Here is a 6,000-nt window from a genome sequence, read left to right on the forward strand (position 1 = left end):
TGGGTTTTCAAGGCTGGAGGAGGCTCTGGTCAAATCACACAACTCTACTCAAAGTGAGCCCCCCAGAAAAACCTCACATCAGGGATTATATAGCCTTCTCCTGGATCAGAGAATGTCACAACCCTCTTGACCCACTGCCCAATCACACAGCATCAAGATATGGGCACTCCTGAAAAACAAGCCTCCTGCCACAGGCTCCATGTGACCACATTCAGCCTATTAGGGGGCAGAGAATATTTTCAAATCAAGGAAGGTTCTCAGAGTCACTTAAGCCTATCAAAGGCCCTAGGGGCAGGGAAGATCTTAAAGTCCCATTTCCATAACAGATACTTTGTAGCTGTGTGCCCTGGGCAAGTTACTTAATCTTTTTGCCTCAGTTTCCTCATCTATAAAATGGGGATAACACCTATCTCACACAGCTGTCACAAGGATCAAATGAGATATTTATAAAATCACTTAGTGCATAGCACATAGTAAGTATTATATAAATGTTAGCTATTATTATTATTAATAGGAAAAGGCACTGAGACCAGGAAGCAAAGGTGTCTGGGAGTGAGCAAGATTGGTTCACTGCAGGCTCCTGATTGGCCTCTTTCAGAAAACAGGCTTACTCTGTATCCTGTACATCTGCCCAGTAAGGTAGGTAACTCATAGAAAACAGACATATTAATCTCAGTGGCACTTCCACACAGCTAATCTTCACATCTTTACCTTGAGAAACTCACTGTGAACTATAATGTTTTGCATCACCCACCGCATGACTAGATAATTCACATCCAAGAAGGGGAAAGACTGGGATTTCTGGTCTTCATATTTTTTTTCAAATGCTTTATTAACTTCTGATTTATATCATTCATTTTCTCCAGATTTTGAGTTACAAATTTTCTCCCCATTTTCCCCCTACCCACCGCCCCAAAATAGCAGTCCCACAGGATATCCCCTCCTCCAATCTGCTCTCTCCCATATTTTCTCCCATACCCCTTTTGACTTTTCCAGGGGATCTCTATGCCTCAGTGCCTGTGTATCTTATTTTGCAATTACATGTAAGATGGTATTAATAATAGTATGTATATATATATATACACACACACATTATATATATGTATATGTACATATATATTTGAATATTTGATTTTAAAACTTTCAATTCCAGATTCATTCCCTTCCTTCCTTGTCACCCACCCTTAAGCAGTTCAGTATAGGTTGTACACGTGTGGCTAATGCAAAACAATAACATAGTAGATATATTGTAAAAGACTGACTATATTTCCCTCCCGACTATCCCACCTCCCACTTGTTCTATTCTCTACTTTTATCCTGTCCCTTTTCAAAAGTGGGTGCTTCCAACTTCCCTCCCCCCCCCCAGCCTGCCCTCCTTTCCATCATCCTCCCTCTCATCCCCTTCCCCCCCTATTCTCCTGGAGGGTGAGTTACCCTATTTAGTGTGTATTTCACTCCCTCCTCAAGCCAGATTAAATGCAAATAAGGTTGACCCATTCCCTTTTGCCTTCCTATTCTTCCCCTCCATTGTAACCATTTTCCCTTGCCTCTTTTGTATGAGATAGTTTACCCCAATCTGTCTCTCCCCATCTCCTCTCATTATATTCCTCTCGTCTCTTAATTTCAACTTTTAAGTATCATCCCTTCCTGTTAATTTGGTCCTGTGCCCTCTATCTATGTATACCTGTAAACATATATACACACATTCACATATGTATTCATATGCCCATATACCCTCCTATATAGACATATATATACATATATATATATATATTTCTAATCCCTTCAACTACTGAGAAAAGTTTCATAAGTTACAATTATTGTTTTTCCATGTAGGAACGTTAATAGTTCAACTTTGATAAGTTCCTTATGATTTCTTTTCCCTGTTTACCTTCTCATGCTTTTCTTGCTTCTTGTATCTGAATGTCAAATTTTCTATTTAACTCTAGTTTTTTCAGCAAGAATGCTTGAAAGTCCTCTATTCCACTGAATGACCATATTTTCCCCTGAAACATGATACTCAGTTTTGCTGGGTAGGTGACTCTTGGTTTTAATCCCAGCTACTTTGCCCTCCGGAATATCATATTCCAAGCCCTTCGATCCCTCAGTGTAGAAGCTGCCAGATCCTGGGTTATCCTGATTGTGTTTCCACAATATTCAAATTGTTTCTTCCTGGCCGCTTGTAATATTTTCTCCTTAATCTGGGAATTCCTATACCTGGCTATAATATTCCTCGGAGTTTTCTTTTTGGGATCTTTTTCAGGAGGTGATTGGTGGATTCTTTCAACCTCTGTTTTGCCCTCTGGCACTAAAACATCAGGGCAGTTTTCTTTGAGAACTTCCTGGAGGATGATTTCTAGGTTCTTACTTTGATCATGGCTTTCAGGTAGTCCAATAATTTTCAAATGATCTCTCCTGGATCTATTTTCCAGGTCAGTGGTTTTTCCAATGAGATATTTCACATTGCCTTCTATTCTTTCATTTGTTTGGATCTGTTTAACAGCATCTTGATTTCTCATAAAGTCATTAGCTTCCACTTGCTCCAATCTAATTCTGAAGCAATGATTCTCCTTATTGAGCTTTTGAGATTCTTTTTTCATCTGGCAAATTCAGCTTTTTAAGGCATTCTTCTCCTCATTGCCTTTTTGAACCTCCTTTGCCATTTGAGTCAGTCTGTTTTTTAAGGTATTATTTTCCTCAGTCAGGCTGTTGACTCTCATTTCATCATTTTCTTGCATTGTTCTCATTTCTCTTCCCAATTTTTCCTCCACTTCTCTTATCTGCTTCTTAAGGTCCTCTATGGCTTATAACCAGCTTATATTTTCCTTTGAAGATTTTGGTGCAGGAGTTCTGCCTTCACTGTTTTCATCCTGTTCCATGCTTTGCTCCTTTTTGTCCCCAAAATAGGAGTGTAATGTTGGAATCTTCTGTCTGTTTTGTTTCCTTTGCTTGCTCGTTTTGCCACTCAATTACTTGACTTTTCGGCTTTTTGCCACAGTAGGACTCTGCCACCAGACAGGGGAGCTTTCATCCCAAACACTGGGGTTTTCTCAGCTGCCGGAGGTATTAGATGGGTGTCCTCTCTGAGGTCTCCACATGCTCTGGCAAGCTGGACACACACCCCAGGATCTCTACCCTAGACTGCAATCCAGATCCAAGCAGGTTAAAGCAACAGTGATTACCCCTCAGACTGGTGCTTGGTCCCCCTACACTCTGCAGTCCAGGAGCTGAAGCTGCCACATGGTGCTGGCTGGCTGTGCTGGTGGTGTGCCAGGGGTAAAAGCCACGCACTCCCACTTACTGGGTCCCAAAGTCCAGACTGCACTGGCCTCTCACTTTGTCCTTCACATCTATGTGTTGATAAATCTGGAAACTGCCACCTCTACTGCTGATCTGGCGTCCCTCTAGCCTGCAGCTGGTCAGGCCCATCCTGGGGCTAAAGCCTTGGTGTGGGGCTGGGCTCTGCTCCCAGAGCGCTGAGCTGGATTCCTGCCAGCCTGCCGGGCTGTCCTCAGCGGGAGGTTAGCTTCTCTGTGTCATTTTGTGAGTTCTGCATCTCCAAAGTTTGTTTAGAGTCCCTTTTTGACATGGATTGGGGAAGGTAGAAGCCGGAGCCGCGGGAAGGTCGTGCTTCTACTCCGCCATCTTGGCTCTGCCCCTCTGGTCGTCATATTTTGATTACTCCTTCAAATACTGTTACATTGCTTGATTTTGTTTTGTTTGATTTTTGTTTTCTTTTACATGCACTGAGCTCCTCCTCCAATGCTGTCCATACCAAGCTTCTCTTATCCTCGGATTAGAGTTGTCAAGTCATGGCCCTAATGTCATTTAAAGAGGCAGAAGATCCTCTAAAAGACCTTTAAGGATTTTGCCATCAAGGACTGGAATGTGATAAGAGCAATATCTTAAAGCACTATTCTCCAGAAGGTTGGGCTAGTTTTTCCTTAAAAGAGACTAAAACTATCCTCAGGACTTAATGGGTCTTCCTTCAAGCTTGACACATGCTTCTGATCTGAGCTCTAGCTTGGCCAATACAGAAGTAAATCAATACTGTTTTCTTGCTAAATGTCCTGTTCATGCTATGACTAAGGAAACTTCCTTCTGTTAACTGTCATACAGTCTATGAGTGTCTCATTTCATTCCAGTCTCTAATATGAACCATCAGACCAAGTGTTGTGGGAATTAGCCTATAATATGATTGAACAAGAGAGGTGAGGGAAAGGAAGAATTTTTAGAAGGCAGTTCTCTGATGGTTCTGATTGTTGCTCCTAAAGTCCCTACTAATCCTCCTCTTTATACCACTCCTCCTTCCTTCTGCGGCACTTCAGGGGCTACATTCCAATACACATTAAGAGTCAGAGGGCTACTCAAAGATCACAGACTGGCTAGAGAGAGAGGGGATTCCTTGACCCAGATGTCTGGAAATTGTTCTTTCAATCCAAGCTTCGCCCTTGCAGTTTTTTTCTAGGCCCTTGGAGCCTGGGCCAGGCTGGACTAGGAGGATCAGATTGAAAAAAGAAAATCAAAAGAAGAACAAGATGCCTCTTCCAGGATAAATTAATCACTCTAAATCTCATCACCATAATGCTAATTCAAGCCATCTCCCTCAGCCTCCTCTACCCTATCTGAGGACTAGAGGGTGAAGTACTAAATTCTTTCCAAAACTTTCCCTTATAAGGGGCAGAAATTGGACTTCCAGCTCACTCTGATGTGATTTGAGGGATGGGGGTGGAGTTGAGAGGTTCAGTGACCCCTCAAGGACTGAAGTACAGGAGAGGGTCATCTGGAATGAATTCAGGGACTCAAGCATTCTTTAAGTCAAATTGGCCAAGGTTTATTGCAATGCCAATATAGTGGGCATAGCTCATTAAAGAACTTGCATTCCTTAAGGAACTTGCAACTTAATAGGAATGATGCTAAAGCCTATATAGCAAAAGTAGTGGGTAAAAGCAGGAAATTCTATGACCTCCCCCCCACAACTACCTCAAATACCTAAAAAATATGACTCTAAACAAATTTTACAGCTACAGAACGCACAAAGTGACAGAGAGAAATAAATTTCCTGTTGAAGGCAGCCTGGAAGGGTTCATCGCAGTGTGCTGGGAGCCAAGTGCAGTCCCACGTGAGCCACACAGTTTTGGCCCTAGGGAGGCAGTGGTGGCCAGAGCAGACTTCAGGAGAGTGAATCACCAGCAGCTGTGGTGGTTTCCAGACTTTTCAACTTATAAACACCAAAAAGAAAGTAAAAGGTCAGTCAGGAACAACGTTGGAAAGGAAGGGTGCGGTCCAGCTCCTGCCCCCAGGGTGAGAGGTGGTGAAGGCATGGGGCTGACTGCAGCATCTGATGCATGGCTGTCTCAGGACCTCCTGCCCTACAGATTGTAGAGGGACCAAGCAACCATTCAGAGGGTAATTGCTCTTGCTTTGAACCACTTGGATTCGGGTCGCTTTCTTGGGCAGTGGTCCTGGGATGAGAAACGCCAGTTTGCCAGTGTGGTGTCTGTAGAGAGGGAGCTCTCCCCAGATCTCTGACATTGGTGAAAACCCCAGCAATTTGGGACAAAGCTCTCCTCTCTGGAAGCAGAGTTCTACCGTGGCAAAGAGCTCAAGACTCAAGTAATTAACTGGCAATATGAGCAAGCAGAGGAAGTGCTATCAGCCCATAGAATCCTTTTTTAGGGACAAAAAGGATCAAAGCATGGAACAGGAGGAAGACAATGAAGTCAAAACTCCTGCATCAAAAGCTTCCAAGAAAAATATGAATTGGTTACAGGCCATGGAGAAGCTTAAGAAGGATTTTGAAAATCAAGTAAGAGAAGTGGAGGAAAAATTGGGAAGAGAAAGGAGAATGATGCAAGAAAATCATGAAAAGAGAGTCAACAACCAGACTGAAAAAAAATAATACCTTAAAAAATAGACTAACTCAAATGGCAAAAGAGGCCCGAAAAGCCAATGAGGAGAATGCCTTTAAAAGCAAAATTTTCCAGATGGAAAAGGAAT

The sequence above is a fragment of the Petaurus breviceps genome, unplaced genomic scaffold (assembly GCF_028583685.1).
Source record: "Petaurus breviceps papuanus isolate PSGF00001 unplaced genomic scaffold, PetGlider_PUasm1.0 91133, whole genome shotgun sequence".
Taxonomy (NCBI): domain Eukaryota; kingdom Metazoa; phylum Chordata; class Mammalia; order Diprotodontia; family Petauridae; genus Petaurus; species Petaurus breviceps.